The sequence below is a fragment of the Halichoerus grypus genome, chromosome 1 (genome assembly GCF_964656455.1).
Source record: "Halichoerus grypus chromosome 1, mHalGry1.hap1.1, whole genome shotgun sequence".
In the NCBI taxonomy this organism is placed as follows: Eukaryota; Metazoa; Chordata; class Mammalia; order Carnivora; family Phocidae; genus Halichoerus; species Halichoerus grypus.
Window position 1 is genome coordinate 62,230,804 of NC_135712.1, and position 23,343 is coordinate 62,254,146.

Consider the following 23,343-nt stretch of genomic DNA (forward strand, 5'->3'; position numbering starts at 1 on the left):
TTCTTGGCGATAGTGGGGCAAAAAACCCAGTGAGGGTCAAGAACTGGCCTAGTATGAAGCTATGGATGAATTTGGAATTTCTATTATTAGGTTAAATGAAACTCCTGGTGACAGAAAAACAGTGTTTACGTGGGAATTTATTTCAAATTCCAAATGGCGAGTTTACAAAAGAAGCTTTAGAATGCAACCTGCACTGCTCAGAGCAAATATCCATCAGTACAGAGGGCTTATAAGCACAAACAAACATTCACCTCCATGGGTAGCCCTAAGGATCCTGATCCGGAGATAACTAGCTCTAGCATGTTCTTCACTCTTGGAAGTGCCTATCACAGTTGTTCCACATTTGAAACAACTGTTTTGAGTGTGTGTGTGTGTGTGTGTGTGGGTGTGTACAGTGGATTGGAGGGAGGAGAAAACTGTGTCATCAAAAGGCCTTTTACAAAATGTACATATTTTACTTAGGAGAATGTAAATATTGAACCAATACATTTTTCTCATTAATACATTAGCAGAGAGTACCATCTTCATTTTCATCAGAACGCTAAGTTGTCAGGTGGTTAGAGTAGAGCAGATTCTTTTCAACATGAGGGTAATAGAAAAAATGCTGCCTTCCCCTTCTGAGGCTGCCTACAAACTCACTTTGAATCGAAGATTCAAACTTTGCACACACCATCTGTCTTTATTTTTATTTTTCTAATTGTCTCCTGAGATACTAATACGATAGTAGAAGATAACCTTCCTAGAAGAATCTGACCCCAGGAAAAGTGCATACAAGCATACACATGCATGCAAAAATAACCAAACTCATTTTCATCTAAGAAGAAATGTTCTCTAATGGCATTACTTTGACCTGATACTATGATCAGTTTCCACTGAAAACTTCCCTTATTACAGAAGTATGCAATCTCTGCAGCCTAGGTTTTCAGTAACAAAGGAATTTGGATAACAGATTATTTACTTGCATTTATTGGTAATGTCAGTAAACACAATCTTCTTCCTGTCTTGTACCTCGTCTCCCTAAATGGTCAAGTTTACAAGCAGACCGAGCATCTAAACTTTCTTCTCCAGATTAAAGAATTCCTCTCATATACTCATTAACATCCAATTTTGTTCTAAAACCCTATGTGAGGGTCCACTTACATCTGCTCAAATTGATCAGGCTTCATTTTAGCTCCCAATTAAGTAATTTCAACCCAACTAGATCTATCCAATACAACAAAACCAAGGATTCGTTTTTCCAGTACTTTCTGTCATATAAAAATGCAGCACAGTCTTTTAAATGAATATATTGTTATGAAATCATACATGCACACACTCAGCAAAATTATACCTCCTTCATAATAGAGTGGATGCTAAGGTGTCTGTGTCCCAACTTCATTTTGCTGCTCTAAGCAAAAAGCAGGCAACATCACTAGTGGCTAAATCAATATCAACTCTACTAATAAGAGCAAAATGAACACGTGTCCCTGGATATTTCTCTTTCAGTCACTCTAGGTCTAAAGCTCTCTAGTTTTAGCTTTAGTCTTGAATGACCATCAAAGACATTGTGCCTGAAGAGGGTCACTGCCAAGCAAACATGTGTGGGACCAGACCAGAAGAAATTGCCCAACAGACTTGTGGGGCTTGGGAGGGCCTGGTGGAAGTCAGGCCGTTATATTTGCATTGCATAATTGGCGGGGCCTGTCCCAACACTGCTGGAGCCCGCAGCTGCTCTCTGCTGAGAACTAATTCCACCTGATCTCTTTAATAGCATAATGAATTTAATCTTCTCCACATTCAACCGGAAGCCAAAGAGCACAGTTTATGGCTAAACCTGCGTTTGCGGAGAGATGACAAGAAACCTCTCTGGTGATAAGAATTAATTTGGAGAAGGGTGCTGACAGAGTCACTCAATCCTTCATTTGGTTGAGGTACTTTCCCTCTTCCAGGGAGCAGGGATTTGTATGGTCTGAACTTCCCCTTCTCTCCTCAAGAAGAACTCCAGGAGATGAGAAGTAGACTTAGAGATTGGTATGGGCTGAACTGCATCCCCCAGATGCAAATTCATATGTTGAAGCCTTACTCCCCTTACCTCAGAATGTGGCTGTCATTGGAGACAGAGTCTTTAAAGAGGTCATGATGTGGAAAAGAGGCTCTTGGAGAGAGTTGTAACCCAAAATGACTGGTTTCCTTAAAAGGAGAAATTTGGACACACAGAGACACCAGGGTTGCATGCATGGAGGAAAGACCACGTGGGGACACAGGAAGAAGGCACCCACCTACAAGCCAAAGAGAGAGGCCTTAGAAGAAACCAAACTTACTGATACCCTAATCTTGGGCTTCTAGTCTCCAAAACTGTGAAAAAATAAGTTGTGGGTGATTAAGCCACCCAAACTGTGGTATTTTCTTATGGCAGACCTAGCACACTAATAACACTAGATAACATTGGGTTATCTAGCATAACCCAATGAAGATTTTCTCTACAGAATCCCTTAGGTTTTCATAGAATAGAGCCAGGAAGGGACACCTCTCTAACACAAGGCAACTGCTTGCATCTAAAAGCGGGTCATTTTGTTAGGAAGTTCTGTGTACTGAGGCAGGTGATCCTCCGTATGACTGCCATGCCACTGTCCAAATTCTGTTTTCTTGGTTTAGAACCAAATCAAATGTCTTACTGGGCAGCTCTTCAATTACGTGAAGGCAGCCATAGTGCCTCCATGTGCCTTTCTTAAATCATCGCTTTCAAGTTGAACCTTTCCTAATGCTTTCAAATACTCCCCATACTCTGCTGTTCTGGGTGCATTATATAGAATGTCTGTCCTCCTTTAAATCCCTTCCACTGGGTCATTGCTTCTTTTCAAATAAGATATGCCTGAAGTTACTAACTCAGATGTTATCCAGCAGTGTGAAGGGCTTTAGGATTATTCTTCTGTTTTCACCACCATATTTCAGGATCCTTTCCATTAGGAAAGGATGAAACACAGAGATCTTTAAGTCCCAGAATGGAACGGACATGTGGTAAAGGACCTGAGGGGACCATGACAATTTCCAAATGTGACAAATGGGAACTGAGGGCTACTGACTAACTTTCCATCAGCTGAATATGTTTAGAACACATTATTTTAAATATTGTTAGGATATACTCCCAGTAGTATATTTTATTGATATATACTTTGATGTGTGAGATATATATACATATTCAGGTTCAAGTAGCTTTACTCATATGGTTCATATTATTGTAAAAATATGAACATATTGGGGTGCCCGGATGGCTCAGTTGGTTAAGCATCTACCTTCAGCTCAGGTCATGATCTCAGGGTCCGGGGATCGAGCCCTGCGTCAGGCTCCCTGCTCAGTAAGGAGTCTGCTTCTCCATCTCCCGCTGCTGCTCCTCCCGCTCATGCTTGCTCTCTCTCAAATAAATAAAATCTTTAAATTTATATAAAGTATTTTTCCCAAAGATTCAGAAATCCCAAAATCAAAAACAAAAGCCTCAGTATTACAATGGTGTCCACAGGAGTGAACAAGTTTCCATAGCACACTAAAGAGGAATATTACTGTAAATATCCATTAAAGTTCAAAATGCCACTCAATTGAATCTGCAATTTGCAGCTTAGGAGTAAATGGTCAGAAATGATGGCGCCCCCAGGCATTAGTATATGAACAGAGTTACAAAAATAGAATAACAGTGTATATTTTTGGTTTCAATTTGCTGATCTATGTATACCGTAAAGCAATATCCAACTTCAAAGACTTTCATGCTTGCCCAACAGGTGTTGAAAACAGAACATAATTAAAACCTTTCTTCCCTAAACACTACATGCCTCCTTAAAATGTTGAACATAAAATCTACCCAACATGAAATAGGATACAGCTATACCGCCGTCTATCGTATTGACTTTCAACAGTTCTCCTATTATATAAACATATCAAAAATACCCAGAGGCTAAGGCAGGGCTATAAAAATGTTTGGCACATGCAAGAGAATTTGAGAGCTAGCTTAGAGGCACAGTAAATAACAGACACATTAGTTATTTCAGTTACTGGAAAAAGGGTAACCAATGTCTTCTTCTCCCATAGCAACTATTTTCTCTATTCCATTCTTGGCATAATCTCTCTAGAAAATTACGAACCCTGATATACTTGAGGAACTTCCTCAAAAATGTAATAACAATATGGAAATACCTTTCAAATTCTACCCTAAAGAGAGAGGTCTGCTTTGCTATTGTTGTTCACTACTGCACAAGACTCCCCTTAATCCCAAATTATTTTGCATTTAGCATTTGAGCTGCCAGAAGATAATGTCAAAAAAGACAGACCGCTTGATGAAAAGAAAAGGTAATGAACTAACAAGGGAGCCATAATCACTCCACAGATCAAGGGAAAGATGAAATGGTTTCTAAGGGGAAATGGATGTATCAAAATGTTTTTCCTAGAAACTCAAAGCACTCTGTTTTAAAGGCTAACCTTTGGGGGGCAAAGATGTAATGTCTGATTATCACATTACTACTGATAATCTCGGAACCATAATATCCCATTGTTTTCCTGACTAGAGGAAAAGTGACAGAAAAAAAGAAGAAAGGTCTAGTCTTTTCCATCAGGCGAATGGCTTTTCTACCATATGGCATTAGCTGATACAAAAATGATGCCAGTGACGGGGGTCCATTGTGTGGGCCTTTCGGATGAAGCATGAGTGCCTGCCTGACACCTGTCACACAGCCCAGACACCCGAGTTGGCATATGTACATCTAAATTAGAATAATTTAACCATCATTAGCCCCTACCTATGTTGATGAAGGGTACAAAGACTTACTTACAATTTGGGGGCGGGTGGGGATGGGGCCTTGATTTTAGACTTGGTGGAATTTCTGTGAGTAGACCAAATACTGCTGTGTCATTCCTCCATGCTGTCAGGCTTTATGCCCAGAACTCCATTTATTTGGAGACTTGGAACCTGAAGTCAAGGATACCTCATGCTCTAGTGTTTTCAGTAGAAAAATAAGATGAACTGTCAATTGACTGATTTTTTTATAAAAACGAACAGTCTAGGATTTATGGGGCAAATAAATATTGTTCCAGGAGAGCTGGCAAGCGTGAGTAAGAGCACAAACTGCTGGTATGTTATCTGCAACCTCCCACACACATACTGTGAGCTGCAACTCAATAAGTGGATGATTATAGAGGTTATAAGAAAAGTAGAAATAAATACAATGAAGTTTAAAGAACACCTGGTATGAAAGATACCTTGGTTTCCAGCAGAGACCTTCGTCTCTTGGGAAGCAATTAAAGAGTAGTGGTTAAGAGGGCAGGCTCTGAAGATAGCTGGCTTGGGCTCATAATTGGTTCATAGCCAGTTAGGAGCCGTGGGATTGGACCCAGTCACGAAAACTCGCTAAGCCTCAGTTTCCTTGTATATACAAAAAGTTTACACTGTTGCCTGCCTTGTAAGGTTATAGAGAGAAACAAATGAATTACTCCTCCTAAAGCCCTTATTATAGTGCCTGACTCATGATATGTGCTTAATAAATGCTAGATGTTAATATTACCTTTAATATAGTGCATATGATCTGGCATATTCTGATTTACAATGTCACTATTTTCTTGTCCCCAATACTACCTATTTTATTTTTATTTTTTTATTTTTAAAAGATTTTATTTATTTATTCATGAGAGACAGAGAGAGAGAGAGGCAGAGGGAGAAGCAGGCTCCCAAGGAGCAGAGAGCCCGATGCGGGACTCGATCCCAGGACCCTGGGATCATGACCTGAGCCGAAGGCAGACGCTTAACCATCTGAGCCACCCAGGTGCCCTACTACCTATTTTAATTGAAAGCAGAAATGCAGCAGCTTCTCAAGTTGGAGCCCATGCAGAATAGTTATAGAATATACTATACTTTGAGATTTATTAATACTCCTGGTGAACATATTTTTTGCAAAAAGATAATCATGTTCATGGAATGGTTTAAACAATGCTTTATTTCCTGAGACAAATGAATTAGATCTTACATATATTTTTGAAAACGGTACACACATAAAAAGGATAGTTAAGCTAATCTGATTTATTTACTTTCATTAACCTTTTATGTGTGGTCCCAAAGGAGTCATGCTTTGTCCTAGGTCTGTGTGAAAATTGCATCGCTGACTTGAACTTTCAGAAAAGGAGAAAGCATTCTGTTAAGAAAATGTGAGTTAAGTCATTAGCTTAAGTGCTGTGAAGAAATTTACATAGATTCATATACACATTAATTAACTTAATAAAGCATATTAAGAAAACCGCATCTAGTGATCTAGTTTTAGCCAATAGCTCAAAAGCACCATAAGTTCAGTGTCCCAAATTATATCGCTTACCACCAGTGCCTGGCACACACTCTGCTCCAACGTAAACGCTCCATTCTAACTGATGAATTGAGGAGTTATCTGTGTGTGCACGATATTTAGATTCCATTTACAAAGTTCACTCTATTATATTTAGGATATGTTCCACTAATTACAGCTACTATTCTGATGAAATTCCTTATGCCAGACCCTTTAAAGATACTATTCCTAATCTGTTTTTACAGATGAAGAAATTTAAAGCTCAAATGTGTCAGAGCTGGTTGAGTTCAAGGCTAGTAAGTGCTAGAATCAGACCTGATCAACATTCCAATCTCTGTTCATCCTGTGATACTTTCCAACTCGTTCACATGTCAGCTCCTCTGTGCCTAGATATGTGGTATGAGTTCAGACATACATAATTATCCCTTCTAGGTTTTCTTTTTATCTCTATGAGAAAATTAATTATGCAACAGGGAGCACTAATTATTCCCTTTCATACCCCCCAATTAAATAAAGATTTATGCTAGTAGGCAGCAAGGATAATTCTCCTTTAATGAAATACGCTTTTTATATTCAATGTTCCAAGGAATAAATTTACTATTTCATATACATTTGGTTTTACTATTTGCATAGTCCTTCATTCAGCTGTGTTAGCTTCACCAAAACAGTTAAACCCTGCTCACCCATTCTGTCTCAGTACCTACTGTGAAAGCCAAAGGTTTTCAGCTGCAATGGGTGTTTGTTTTTATAATCTTTTATCACTCTAAGGAATATTATTAATAAATCACTATTTCTCTATGTTGGAAGAAGGCCAGCATTCTTTTGGATGTGCATAGGTAAACATTCTTGGGTTTAAGATGTAAGTAAGGAGGGCTTTACCCACCCTTTTAATTATAAGGAAATGTGGAATTCAGTGGTGCAGAAAACCCATCTGCAGTCTTGCCCAAAGGGGATTCTTTTAGGTTATTTTGTTAAACCTGGATCAGACAGTAAAATCTCATTCATTTTTGGTCACAGCAAGGCCAAACTGAAGTCTATTTTCTGAAAATAGTCACAGAGTTAAAATTCTAATGGTAAAATAGTAACATTCAATGAAACTACAACTTTTCTGGAAAAGCGTCTCACCTTAAATATATGAAACATAGCAACAGTTTCTCAGGATAAGAATTAATGAACTAGTGATCCCCCATAAAATAAATTAGGTTTTCAAGCGACTGGCTTCATTTAAATAATCAACATACATATTTCAGGAAAAAAAAAAACTTGCAATTACTGAAAAATTAAATAATATGAGTTTAAAAACAGTAACAGTAATTATTATATTTTCAATTTACTGGTAGGTTACTGTGTGTCCAATCCTCTGCTGAGTAATTCACATTTATTAACTCAGTTATCTATACTTCAATTCTATAAGGCAAATACTTCTCATACCCTCAAATTATGCTGTTTCATATCAAAACAGACTAGGATTAGCAAGGAAGAGCAACTTGACTAAGGTCTCAGGGTTAGTATGTGACACTCAAATGGGACTGACTCCAGGGCATAAACTCTTAACCTTCATGCATATTCAGTGGTATAGGTCAGTGGGTCGGTTTCCAAACTCCAATGTGAGGACAGGTGCTAATTCTTAAACTTTGAGCAGTCTTCAAGGTAAATGAGAAAAATAAGCATTAGAAGGAAACATTCCAAAAAGCTTTTTCAGTTATAGAGGAATAATTTTTCCATGTTTTTTTGAAAGAATCATAATTGCACATGGTAATCTAGTTTTATTTTGCTTTTATATATCCTTATTTGAAAAAATTAAAATGTTGGCAAATAAGTGCTATTCTTCCACATTAAAAAATAAAACACACTTTTAGGAGTTGAATGAAAAAAAAACTTTCAAGCCATTTCTGTGTACTGGATAGGTTTGAGCTGTTGCCTGAATGAGGAATCCCTTACTGGGATGCTCAAGGGTGACGGTGTTAAAGATCAGCAAGAAGAGTAGATGGAGAAAGGTAACCATGTGAATAATGGCAGGGATGTGGGAAATACTGAGAGGAAGCAGAAAGAGTAAAAATTGTTATGAGCCTAAATGATTTGGAAAATTCAGAGAAATAGAAAACTCTGGGGGAGACGATGCTATATTATATGGGTACATGGTGGGTTGACTATTAACTTGCTCCTGAACATGTTGAGTTTGTGGTGATGGATTCAGAAGGGAAAGTATCTGGCAAGCAATACAAGGAAAACTGCTGGTTTCCAGATCAGATAAAAACTGAATTCTTCAAGGTAAGCAATGTGGTCTCTATAATAGGTTGAAGGGTGGAAAATGGTTCATCTCTCATCCTTGACACCTGTTCCTGTGATTCATCTCCCCCTTGGAGATTTATCTTAAGTGAATATTGCCACTACTGCATTGGCTTGGAGTGGGGCACATCCTTTCATCCTCGCCTGAGCCTATCCCTTCTCTCAATTTTCCAATTCAGAATTGAGATCAGGCTGGTATATTCCCCAATGGTTAAAGGCTCAGAGTAACAAAATGGAAATTAACACAAAGTATATAACATATAATTAGGTCAGTGACTTTTAACCTCCTTGGGTAGCTTTGAGAATTTGATGAACCTCCCCATAAATACACACAATTTTGCACTGCCATGGAGAAACTCCTCCAACATACCTAGACTCCTCAAATCTCAAACCCAGGAGAGAAAAAGAGACGTGAGAGATGTAGGAAGGAACTCTTTCTCTGGTTGGTTAAGGCCCATTTTCATCTGCAGATGATTGGCCTGGGGAATATACATTCCCTTCAGTGATATTTAACCTGTCTCCCTCCTCTGACGTAGGGGTCGAATCTTAGTTTATGTCTCCCAAAGGTCAACCATATAAAATGCAACACAATAAATTCAACATGGGTACAAGAGATACACATGTGCAGTACAAGAGGTGTACTTTCATCACAGAAATAACGTTAATAAAACAGGGCTTAGTAACCCCACAATCCCAAATGCCGTATCAACTCAGGACACATTGAAACTAAACACCAATCCACAAATCTACTTCCAGAACTCTGACTAGTTCTATATTTCTATACTGAATTTTTTTTATTGAGGGAACAAGAAAGAATAGATTATACTGACAAATACATACACGGCAAAGTTGTCTTTAAATCCCTTCTTCCCCACATCTCTCTTCCCAAAGCTTCATGCATCCTGGCATTTGCTTGAATCTGTTCAAAACATAAGTCTCTGCCCCTTTTGTCTTTCTCATTTCTCGATGTACTCTCTTTCTTCACTTATGTTCCCTCCTCCAGGCTCACCCTTGTTCTTTCCTTAGTGGGTCTCTCTGTGCCCTATCCTAAGGAGAAATATCTATTCCCCTCTGAAGACAAGCAGCTGTGAGAGCTGCACACAAGACTCTTTGGAGGAGCTGATAGAGGACACATTAGTCAAGCTGAGAGCTATGAAAAAAGAAATGATATTTGTTTTTTGCATTCAACTGTAGTCTGAATACTTCACACAGTGCTTGACGCTTAATTTTTCAGTATATTTGTTGAATGAATAGAGAAGTTCTGTTTGGATTTCAGTCAGAGTTCAGCATTAGAAATCTTGACTTGCAGAAGTTCACTGAATGTCAAAATTCTGATGGGCCATATGCATAAGAATGAAGCCTTAATAAGATATAACTAAAGAAAAGTCATCAGAATAACATCATATAGGAAAAGAGAAGACACAGTGTCCCAGAACTGAATCTGGGAGAGAGGAAGGAAAAAAAGAAAATGAGGAATTAGCAAATGAAAGATCATCTTAAAAGAGAGAGAGAGAGAGACCACAGGAGAAACAAGAATGCATCATCACGAATCCATGAGAGAGAGTTACAGAAGAAAAATTCAAGGTCAACAACACATCACTGAGGAGAACCCAAATAGCATAATCCCTCACATCAGTGTGCAATTTAATCATCAGGAAGAATTTTCTTTTGACCTTCTTAATCAAAGTTTCTTGATCTGGTGTGCTTGCAAAAAGGTTGGTAGCATCACGAAATTAGTATCTGAAACTCTGGCTGATGAAGGAAAAACAATGAAAAATAACCTGGATTTGCTCATAGTCCTGAGGACTAAATGGAATACTCCATTTTATTTCATGTGCATATGTGATTCTAGGCTATTTTTGGAAATAATTCATATCCAGGTTAGCCTGGAAAAATAGTTTTATAAGAAAGGAACAAAAGAACTGTAGAAAGTAAAAAACTATTCCAATTGTTAATCTACATTTTAATAAATAGTATTATGAATTATGCTTATAAAGTTCAAGTATTCAAGCTGTTGGGGACAAATCTCATTACTAGCAATAATTAACCTATATTATGAATGAATCGTCTTTGAAATTTCAATTAAACTTATGATTTTAAAAGTAGACTATTTCAACCAAAGAATTTTGTTTCATTACCTCCATCTTTAAATGATTAACTATTTTCCTTTTCTTAAAAAATCTTATTTCTAAAAGAATGCTTAAGTAACCAAAGACATTGGATATTTGCAGCTCATTTTATATAATCACATGGCTGATGTTTCAATTATTGTAATATGGACATACAGAAAGACATCTGAGCATAGGTCAAGAAAAAGTGAAGGGCTGAACTGTATGTTTGTGTGTGAGACAGAGGGGGTATTTGTTGAAGGGAAGCAGGAAAGAATTCAAGAAGTTCTGTCCTACCAGGATTTACAAGGAGTGGAGAATAATCTCTCTTATTTCCCTTTTCTTCCTTTATTTTGAACCACCCTCAGCTACAACTTTAAAATTAGTGGGGCCCTTTGGTTATTAACACTTATATTTTTTCAGAGACACAAGGTGTCTCTGAAAAAATATAAGTGTTAATAACCAAAGGGCCCCACTAATTTTAGTGTTAATAACCAAAGGGCCCCACTAATTTTATATTTATGAATATACATATTTATAAATTTTATAAATTTATAAATATAAATATTTATAAATATGTATATTCATAAATTTTATATTTATGAATATACATATTTATAAATATGCAGTTCAGATCTAGGCAGGAAGAGTCATTCCACCAAAAAGGCTTGAAAAATACCCTTTCAGTATCATTATCTGAATACAGAATGCAATTATCATTTATTTATAATTTTATTTATAAATAAATAATACCAGGGTATTCTCAAATGAATGCTCACAGTAGTAATTCTGAAGTAACCCAATATATAAGAATCAAAATCTTTATCTCAGTCCTCTCTTGCTGAGAACAGGTGAAAAGAATTCTTAGTGGTTGAAGAGACCCTAAAATATAAACCTTTAGAAATCCCTCATTCACTTCAGCCAAGCTTCAGAGTGTGTTCGCTTAACCTTGATCATTACACAATACTCAGACCCCTAGCAACCCAAGACATGGCTGGTTTTCTCCTACCTAGAGTGAGTGTCTGGTTGGTATCCTATATATATATATAGCTGCAGCCTCTTACAAGTTCTTAAGGGAGACTGCATGACGGTGTATAGATCGATCAATGAATCTACAACTACTCAATTAACAGAAAACCAACCCAAATAACACACGGATTTTCAATAATAGGTCACTGGAATTATATCCTTATAACAACTATGTACCAAGTAGATACAGTGTTTATGGAACCTAACAGTCTTGGACAACTTTCTTAAAACTACCGTGTTTATTTTTTGGATTATTTTACAAAACTGGCCTATGAATTTCTTATCAAGCAAGTAGAAAAGTATTCTAAAAAGATTAATGAAAAAAATCTTTCCAAAGTACATTAGAGATTTGCTATGGATATCATGGATTAGTGTTCAAATTGCATTTGATGTTCTTTATAGCATACCTTCCTGAAACACTAAGATGCAAAAGCTAAAATTTGTATTTCCCAGACTTCTTTGTAGGTATGTTTAGATGTTATTTGTATTGTCTAGTTGGAACATTTCAGTTTGATTTGGAAAGGAAAGGAGACTTGAGGCATTTGGTTACTTGGCAGCAGCATTAGCAGAGGTCATAGGTGCTGTGAAGCAGGGTGAGGAACATTCTCTATTTGAGACACTCTTCCATCAGACTCCACCATGGAGCAGTCAGCAGTAATGGAGACTTCCTTAATGTAGCAGCTTATGCAGCTTATGGAGTCATAGAAGAGGAACTGCTTCCTTTGGGATGATGGTTTAATGCTCTCTTTGGGGGTTCCTTATGTCAATCCAGTCTAAACCTATTTCTGTAACCCATCCATGGGTTCCATAATTTTTTTTTATTTTCCTATGATAAAGTACTTCTTGTTTTAAAAAGCTAGAGTGGATTCTATTCTCTACAACTGAATTTGGATCAATATAATAATGTTTTAAAAATCCTGGGTAGCTCAGTCTGTTGTCTGCCTTTGGCTCAGGTCATGCTCTGGATCCCGGGGTCCTGAGATCCAGAATGACCTACTTCAGGCTCCCTGTTCAGTGGGGAATCTGCTTCTCTGCCCCTCCCTCCTACTCACATGGGAGCTCGCTTGCTCTCTCTATCTCAAATAAATAAATAAATAAATAATAAATAAATAAAATCTTTTTAAAAAATCCTACATTCAGATTAAAATTACTAATCCATTCTTTCTTAACACTTTCTCTTCTGTTTCTATTATCTTACCCATGGTGAAAAAGTGGCCCTTTCTATTCACCTACTAGTTGGCTTATTTGGGGAATCAATTTGTAATAGTCTCCTGGGACTAGGTAAAGTAATGTCCTGCCTAAACTGGTAATCTGGTCATTTAATCAATGTACAAAGTTTTAAGGTATGTAGACTTCAGTTTCTCCTCCAATTTTAACTTTTACTTATTTTTTTGAAGAAACTTATTTAAGGTCAGAGTACATGAAAATTAAAAGAAAAAGACTTTGCAGTTGAATATATACTGAGTTGGAAAAATGTTCTTCATGTATTGTTCCTTATAAAAAGCAGGCTACCAAATATATATGTAGAAGGATTCCATTTCTGTAAATAAAATGCTTAAATATTTATCAAAAGAGACTGAAAAATACCACAAAACATTATTAACACTGGATATCATTAGGTGGTGGGATCATAGGTAGTTTTATTATTTTTTTAAAGATTTTATTTATTTATTTTGACAGAGAGAGACAGTAAGAGAGGGAACACAAGCAGGGGGAGTGGGAGAGGGAGAAGCAGGCTTCTCGCTGAGCAGGGAGCCTGATGTGGGGCTCCATCCCAGGACCTGGGGATCATGACCTGAGCCAAAGGCAGACACTTAATGACTGAGCCACACAGTCGGCCTATAGGTAGTTTTAATTGGCCCATTTTGCCCTCATAATTCTTCTCACTCAAAAATACTTCTGATAAAAGGTGATCCAATATTTTGTCTTTAGTGTAGTAGTCACAGATGTGCTTAATCTATTTTATATTCAATATGAAATGATGGAATGGAAGCATCCCCAGCTACTGTCACTAGGGCATTGTTTAATGATGTTACTTAGGAAGAGACAAGGCACTAAAGAAACAGGGGATCCATTTTGCAGTTCAGATCTAGGCAGGAAGAGTCATTCCACCAAAAAGGCTTGAAAAATACCCTTTCAGTATCATTATCTGAATACAGAATGCAATTATCACTGGGAACAGAAAGAAAGGCTTTGGACTCCACAGATGAGAGAATGGGCCAAAAGCCTTACATGGCTTTTCTGTACGAATGAGCTTGTGTAGCCCAGTACTAAAGACATATTCTGAAAAAGTGAATAATAAAAGGTTTGAACTTTATATGGAACCCTGAGGGAGGATACAAGCATCATAGTACATCAGTGGACTGCCTGAGAATGTGCAATTGGATACGATCAAAAAAGCACACAGATAAGGATCTAGATCAAGCAAGAAAAAATTCTCATGTCTCATCTGGTTGTCATTTTTTACTTGTCTCTGAAAGACAAAACAAGACAGTGTCAGAGTCCAAGGCTTTTCTGTCTCTGATGTTGTATACACAATTTTAGGGTAAATAGTGTTTCAAATTCTTCTAACAGTCATTCTCAAAAAAATATTTTGAGATTTTCATGGGATTTCAAGATGAGTATCTGTCTTCACATTTTCAACATAAAAATAATTAGAATGATTAGTCATTTTCTATCAGAGTCAAAATTTTGCTGTTCAAACTAAGCAAAATGAGGCAAAGAAAGAGTAACTACTTCAAGTGTTGTTATAAGAAGGGTTATTTTTGTCTAGGTGTGTTACCTATTACAAGCACATTAATTCAAGCACATTATGTTTCTTGGTACTCTGTGATCCATAAAGTGTATTTTGAGGCAATTGGTCAAGAGAAGACAGAGGGATGTTAACAATGGGAATTAATACACAAAGGGACTGAAATACTGAGCCAAAAATTATAAATTTCACAGTCTTTCTAACTAAGCTAGTCAGCTGTACTTTTGTCACAGAAAGTAGAGGTTATCCTAAAAATTAAAAAACAATCCAATAATATAGACAGAAAAGGGTTGACAAGAACTAGAACAATATTTCCTCTCATTTACTATGAGAGTGTGACTTTTTAGTAGAAAAGTGATGAATTTTGGTAGGAGGGGTGGAAGGTTTCAACACTTTGAGGCACTATGGCTTTGTACATATATATATTTTGTGTGTGTGGAATTACTCCAGAAGGATGACTTTAGAACTTAGAACTTTGGAACTTCCTGAGACTTTGGGGGCATCTCTTCCTAGGACTGGCTTTTTCTTAGAAATCCCTTTCAACTCCAGTGAGTTTGAGGGCACAGGAGGATCCCAAAAAAGAAACTAAGAGTTGGCTTCCCATAAAAGGAATTTATTCCTTTTATATTTAGGTTATACGGTGAAGGTTGTAAGGCTATAAGGGAGGCAGGGATTCAAGGTACTCTCTTACCTAGAAATAATATAGAGCAAATAATTGAAATTTCCTTCAAATTATATTTGTCAAAAACTTGTATGGGGCTAAATAGGCATAGAAGGCTGAGAAGTCCCCAGCAGAGCTGCCCAAATCTAGCTTCTCACTTATAGTCCCATATAAAGTGTCACCAAGCATTACTTCATTCTTAGAGGCTTTCTCCTTCAGGTCTCTTACCATGTTCTCAGAATACGGACAGCACTCACCAATGTGATCCTATGCTTACGTGCCCTGTGTCATGTTTACCTCTTGTGTTTCAACTGGGCTTGGAACAAGCCAGTGACAAGAGCATTGAGCACAGCATCAACCTGCAAAACTAGGTTTGAAAATATAAATGACTCACATTTTTTTCAGGGAAATCTTTTATCACCTTACTTCAACAACTGACATTAATGAGATCATAAATAATTCAAGATAGAACTCTAGGAGACAGAGACATCTACCTTCAGAAAGCCTGAAACAATAACGACAAAATACCAGATAACTTCTAGAATAGGAATAACAGTAATAAAAACAACAGCAAAGGAAACAACAATACTAATTATATTAATCCCCTTCCTTTAGGAGCTATTCTACTGCCCACTGTGGTAGTATTTTGGTTTTCTCATGACTCGCCTTAGTACATCTAATCCATTTCACTCATTATAAAAGCATTTCCTATTTTCATATTATCCATTCATATTGTTCCTTCAAAAGTCCATACAATTTTCCTTGTTACCTGCTGGATACTTCCTTGATATGCTAATTTAATCCTAAGCTTTTTTTTTTTTTTTTGCCTGCAGGAACTCTGGAAAATGAAAAGATATTTCTTTGGTACTAGTGTTCCTATAACCATGTCATCCTGATTCTAGTCCCCAGAGGAGCTTTCCAGACTAGGCATCTCACAGAACTCTGATGGAGCGAAACATCTTAAGAGTTGTAAATTCTGACTCTTCATGACCTTCCCCCACCTCATACATTTTATGCTCACACCTATGTTCACTTTATTTTTCCTCTGTTTAGTATGTTCTGTAGCTTTCATTTTTGTCTATAAGTAGACAAACATTCTCACGTTTTACCTCTATATAGCCCCCACATGACTACCTGGAAAATGACACATTCCCAAGTTTCTACTTGAGAATGCCTCCCTCTTTCCTCATATTGTTCTGTCTCTCAGCCCCTATGCCCTTCCCCCACTCCCTCCAGTTCACTCATGCTTTATTGATCCATCTCTCCCCTCTCCCTTCATTGCTACTTCATTCCTTGTGCTGAGAGTAACCCACTCCCAGTCAGCTAGGACCTTCCAGATGAAACTTTCTGAAGATGACTGTGGTCTCAGTCCTGAGTTGTGTGGGGACTGCAGAGCTGGGTGGCACTGGTCCCAGCCTTGATGGTGGCAGCCAAATCAAGTTTCCCTAAATAAGGAGTGATGGAAACTGAGACTGATTTTGGTGGGAGCGAGGACTGCACAGGCTAGTAAGAATGCAAGAGGGAAACTAACTAGTTAAGCCAACCTCACATGATTGACAGAAAAGCACAGTGAGAAAGATAATATTCCCATAATAAGTTTATGGAGGAGTCATCCCCAGACAGATAATGTAATAAAATATAGACAAGAAGAGAGGCATCAGAAGGTGAGGACTAGACAGAGGGTGAGCGTGAGTTTGCCATGCTTGTTATCTGAGGACTCTGATCAGGGAGAGAGGCAGAGAAAGTGCTCATCACAGTGGCTAGGGACACTAACAAATAGAGATTCAGGCAGTGGGAAATGAGTGAAGCGGAAGACTGGCAGCTTACTGAGGTAGTGATCACTTGCCAACTACTGTGGGTATATCTCAGTTTGTCCTCAAACATCCCCCTACAAGGCAGGCACTATTACTAGGTGCATTTTACAGAGGGGAACCCTAAGGTTTAAAGAGGTTAAAGAACTACTGTGACCACCCTGTAATTGGTGGAAACAGGGCTTGAACCCAGGCTGTCTGACTCTAGAATCCATACTTTTAGCCACTACCATGCTATATGCAACAGTGGTGATTGTGCTAAGTCAACTTGAGTGAGAATAAAAGTAGCTGAAGGGAGAGCAGTACAATATGAGCAGCAGAAAGAGTAGCAGGAGTGGTGAGTCCTGTTTCTCTGGCTTTCTGATCATTGTTGAGTATTTGCTTGAGCACAAGGTCAATCTCAAATGATTGACAGAAAAGCGTGGTGAGAAAACCACTCCCTTATAAATTATACAGAAGCCATTCCCCAACTGATAATGTAATAACATTTTTATTGTCCCTTCCCCCCCACACATACTTTAGTGATCCAAAAAATGGATGTACTGATTTTATTACTTTCTTAAATGAGATATTATATTTGGGTAGCCTTCAATTACTTCATTAAGATGATTTTAAAACTATGCATGTATGATTTTAAATCACACTTTCTAATCACAAAAAGAAAGAAAAATTGGAAATTGTTCAGATAGAAAAAAATGTCAGAAAAGACTACCCAGCATGGCCTTTCAGCTATGTGCTTGGCATTATCTTTATGGATTATATTATAACTGTGAATATATCACTGCATTTCTAAAACTTTTAAGTGCGAACTCTTTCCCTTCTTTCCCCTTTCATTTACAAAGAAAATAATATGGTGTGTTAGTATAGGATGGATAGAGAAGATCTGTCCTTATATCAAATTGGCAAGCAGAACAAGAGACTAGAGGATAAATGATAACATCTTTTTCTTTTTTCCAAGTGCTATACGTCTGATGTGTTTTTTTTCTTAATCTCTCAAATTTGCTCTCTTGCTTCGTTGGCAAATTCTTGTTAACAAAACTACCCAAGTGGGGAATAGGATTAACAGGAAGGAGAATTGATGGGTCTTCTTTAATTATCGTCAGGAAAAAATAAGTACACACACAGTTCTGGAGTGATTCCTTTCTAAATAATTCTAACCATAATCAGTTAATTCCTTCTGGTTGAATGACATTCATTTAGTCATTCACCAAATATTAATTGTGTGACTCACAGCACAAGATAGTATAAGAATATGAAGACGAATATGATGTGGCTTTTGTATGAGGGAAGATAGGAGCCTGGTAGGAAAGAGAAAGAGAAGGCGGCACAGGTGCAGGGGACATGAGTGAAATGTCAACTGGGATGATTGAAGCAGAGCTACAAGAAAGTGCTATGAATTCAGAACATGGTATGACACAGTGCAATATTATATTATGAGAGAAAAAGTAAGGCTTTATGGGGGAACTAATTTTTTGAGTGGGACTTTGACGAGTGGGTTGAATTTGGATATGAGGTTATATCTAGGTGTAGGGAATAGTGTGAGCAAAGGCACTGAGGCAAGAAAGTCTTTGAGACTTTTGAGGAACAACAGGCTATTTAGTTTGGTCTGAGAATCCAGTGTGGAAAAAAATGAAGGCAAATATGAGGTGAGGTCTGATGGGATAAGACCCTAACATTTCTTGGACCTGGAAATGCAGAAAGATAATCCACTCTCTAACTTAGGCAACCCAAAGCTAAGGCTGTTCACATTATGTGCACGTGACAACCTCTGAATGCCTGGTTTCCCCTGCTGCCTTTCCAGGAAGGAACCCATGGAACTGGGTTCAGAATATCCAAACATCCTTGTCTGGTCACTCAGAAGACAGAAGAAAACAAGTACAGAACCAAAACACCTGGTGGATGGCTGAAGTTTGATACTTAAAATCATGGGTTATTTGAACTAGAAGAGACCTTAAAGATAGTCCAGTCCAACGGTATAGCCTTCATTGACTCTTGTCTATTCAAGGGTCTACTAGGGTAGTCAAGAGAGTCATAGATCTATTCTAATATTTCGAAAGCTAGTAGAAATTAAGCACTTATCTTCATATGGTCCTACAGAATACACCAAAATAGCAATCATCCTATCTTTTTTGTGTATGGCCTTTCCTACTGTTTTTAATATATATCCTATAAAAAATCATTGATGAATAAAAACAGGAAAGTAAATTACTCACTGCAATATGATAAACCAAATATTTCCAAATAAAGTCCATGGGAATAAATAAAATAAGTTATTGTGTTGAATATGCCAGAGTTCCATGTAATCAAACTGCCAAATTATGTAAATGGAGAAACAGACTAAAATAAATAGAGACACCTGCCAAAGATCATATGGTTATTTAGTAACTTAGGTGGCATCAGAACCCAGATCTTATAAATGCCAAATCAATGTTCTTTCTGCAATAGCACCATACTAGGTGGACTTCTCAAAAAGATCCCAGAGTGTAACACAGGAAAGTTTAGGTCTAGAGAGCATAGATTATAAAAGCTAAGATGATCTCAGCTTATTCTTTTTGATTTGTAAAGAATCCCACTCATGAAAACTGCATGATAATGAGAGACATGAAATAATATATTTGATTTATTGTTGCCTTGAAACAAAGTCTTCAAAGTGCCTGACATGTCTTAAGAGTTTGGTTAATTTACTTGTAATACCTTTGCTAATGCGCTATTTACTTTCCAGCATACCACTGATACTCACAGGGGAAGCAAGTTTACCCATTTGGCAACTATTAAAGTTGAGGCCCCAGAAAGCTGTGTCAGTAGTGAGACCAGGACTGGGCCATAGGACTCCTTTCACTTCATTCCCAATTTTTGGTTTTTTTTTTTTTTTTTTTTGGAAATCAGTTTCATCAGTTTGACTGCAAGCTGTTCTTGGGAATGACAGGGGACAGTTGAAGGAAGAGAGAGGGGATACATGAGAGAATTATAAAGTTATGTAAGGATTTTCAATGTGCTGTACTTTGCTTTGATAGCTTTCCTCCTTCAATCTGAATAATTGAGAATTGCCTGTGAAACACTCACCAATTCCCAGATGACTTGTGATTAATTCATTAGCAGCCAAAGGTGTTGGGAACCATAATATGCCATATCAATTCTGATGAATATTAAGAGAGAAGGATAATGTATATCCCTGTTAGTGCAGGCTTCACTGGAACTGATGGAAGAGGGCTGTGCCCTTTACTCTTATTGTTATTCTGATCTGAATGTCATTAAGGAGAGTCTAGTTCACATCAATAGGTGGCTATGAATTCTAACTCCTGTCAATTCCAATAAGGGTTTCAGATAGGGACCACATACTACTTATCTCTACTGGAATGAAAATATGGATTTTTCCCTTATTTTCGAGGCATTTTGACACCTTTCTTTAATCTTTCTGTATCACCTTATGTATGTACTTGTGCAGCAGCTAGGTATGCCTGTTAGGGGAGGATGAGGAATAGTTTGGACCTGGATATAGGCTAAGGGAATTGTATTCATGGCTATTAATAACTATTGTTACCTTCAGATACAGTTACAATGATATGCATTTATAACTGTCTGAAAATTGACCAGGCATCTATGGAACTAGATGATCAAAGAATGATTAGGTGTCAGGAGGTAAGAATATTATTTTGATGGAATCTTCAAAATTAAAATAAATAACACCTGAAACTAACACTGTATGTTAAGTTTACTAGAATTTAAATAAAAAAAAATTAAGATAAACAAGAAGACTTTATGAAATAAATTTACTTAATAATTCCTATATATATACATATATATTAAAGATTTATTTATTTGAGAGAGAGAGCAGGAGCAGGGGGGAGAGGGAAAAGCAGGCTCCCTGCTAAGCTGGGAGCCTGACATGGGACTCAGACCCAGGACCCTGGGACCATGACCAGAGCCAAAGGCAGATGCTTAACCAACTGAGCCACCCAGGTGCCCCTAATAATTCCAATATATTTTAAGATCACATAATAGGAATAGAAAATAAGAAGATGCGACTAAATTATATATTTCTAAAAGAAGCACAAGACAGATTTTCTGGAGGAGGAAGGACTATTGACCTTTAAAATATGTTGAAAAAGTAATAATCTATAGTTTGATGTCATCCACTCTTCCAATTAAAAGTTCAGAAGGAGGATAAACAATCCCAACTTCAATTTACTTCTTTAAAAACCCAGTCTTTAAAATAGTAATTAGCAAGTTATATGTACTTGGGTTGCTCAGTACATTTCCAAATGCACAACATACGTTACAGAGGCATGTATTTGGTCTTCATCACAATGTCTAAGTAAATAAATTTTCACCAACGTGAGAATTGGGTATCTGTTACTGTGGTGAATGTCCAGGAATTAGGAATTTTTAAGTGTGGGTAACTATGTGTGAATTGCCCATGCTGCACTCATGAGATATATTAGTTACAATAACATATTTTGGAAAAGTAAGTATCTACTAAGAAGCAATGGCTATACAGTGAGAACAAGGTTTTCTAAAACAAACTCCCAGATATCTTTGCCACTGAGCACATCTCATAGACAAGGAAATCCTGACTCTTCTTTTTCATTTAAAAACTCACCAAACTGCCCCAGACAAGTTAAGGGCTAGCTATCAGAATCCAAGTATTTACTTCAACTCTATTATCATATCTATCATCCCCTTTAACAGCTGCTTTGTTCTAAGAAAAAGTGAGGCTTTCTTGGGCTAATGTAATTTTTATTAATGTGATTTTTCTTCTTCTTGGCAAAAGCATCGAGAGACTCAAAGCAGCGCCATTAGTATACTTACTTGCACTGGCAACATAGTTTCAATTTTAATAATTAATATCTACTCAGCTAGATTGTAAAACCCTACTAAAACCAAGGATGTAATATGGTTTCTTTATTGATGTCCTAAAAAACAAATTTAAATAAAATGAGTAGTGCTTTCTTGGCAAAAGTCAAGAAAATATATAACTGAGAGTGGGCTTGCTTGAGACTAGTAATAAAGTATCGCATGATAAATAACATGGGTTGATACATGTACTAGTGCTCCATCAATGTAAGGGATTAAGAGTTTGGGCCTGGGAGTTAGATGACCTGTGTTCAATCATATTTCCACTATTAATAAACTACGTGACCTTGGACAGATTACATCACTTCAGCGACCCTCAATTTCCACACCTATAAAGTGGGAGTAATGATAGGATCTAGCACATGGAGTTGAGAAAATTATGTGTGATGAAATATATAAAGTACTTAGCAGAGCACTTAATCTTCAGTACTCCTTAAATATTACATTGTCAGTAATATTCACTAAATTACATAGAGGTCACATATTCTAAACAAGTGAGCAGTGAAGAAATGTTCAAAGTAGTGAACTTAAGGTTCTGGAAATGTTAAAGTCATTTAGAAAAGAATTGAAAGGTTTTAAGTTGATACATGCAAAACCAGCTCAGATTTATAAAACACATACAGACGCACAAAATAATTAACCATAAAATCTTCAAATGAGAACATCAGACTATGTAGACTGTGCTCAGTTATTCTTGCAACCTTTAGGTAATTTCCTTTGAAAATACTCTACTCCCCGTACCAGACAGTAATGGAGCTTCTCTTGCACACATGGACACCAAGGCTGAAGTACCGAGGAGATGCCGGGCATGGTTCAGTCTGCAAAAACCTTGTTTTCCAACAGCTGATACTAAGATGGCCTCCAAATTGAAGAGCTGATACTAAATATCTGGAGCACATTCCATAAAAATATAAGAACGCAGGCCCAGAAAGTCATTGAATGTACCTATAAATATTTTGTCTTTGGCTATAACTCCCACTACTTGGAAACACATTAAAACTTTTAATGTGTAGTCATCTGATGTGTCCACATACCATTACACTTTGGGGAGTTTAACTTGACCAAGAAAGAACAGTACTAATAAAAGGAATGTTGTGTGATACCTGCAAATTCCTAGGAACAGATCTAAGTAACTAGGAGGTAGATTAAAAAAAAAAGAAAGTCGCCTTTTGGATTATAGTTTCCAAATATACGGTGGTAGTTTGAGGCAAAGGGCAGTAATTTCATGCAGAGAGGCAAATGGTAGAAAACATCAGCAATCATTCGCAACGATAAATTCTCCCCCTACCCCCAAAATAGTACAGCATGATCTTCCTGACTTGATGTTTTATGCAGACCTCAGGGATTATGTCATTTTACTTTTTTGGGGGGCGGAGGGGTGAGGGGAGTTTCTAAAAAGCATATCTCTGTTCCTTTGCAGAAATAACTCATGCTCTTGAACAAAATCAAACATCTCCCATCCTGCTATAAAGTAAATACTGACGTAAGACAAAAAGGCAGTATCTGGAGACTCTAAATGCCTCATACTTTGATTAAAAATGCTTTT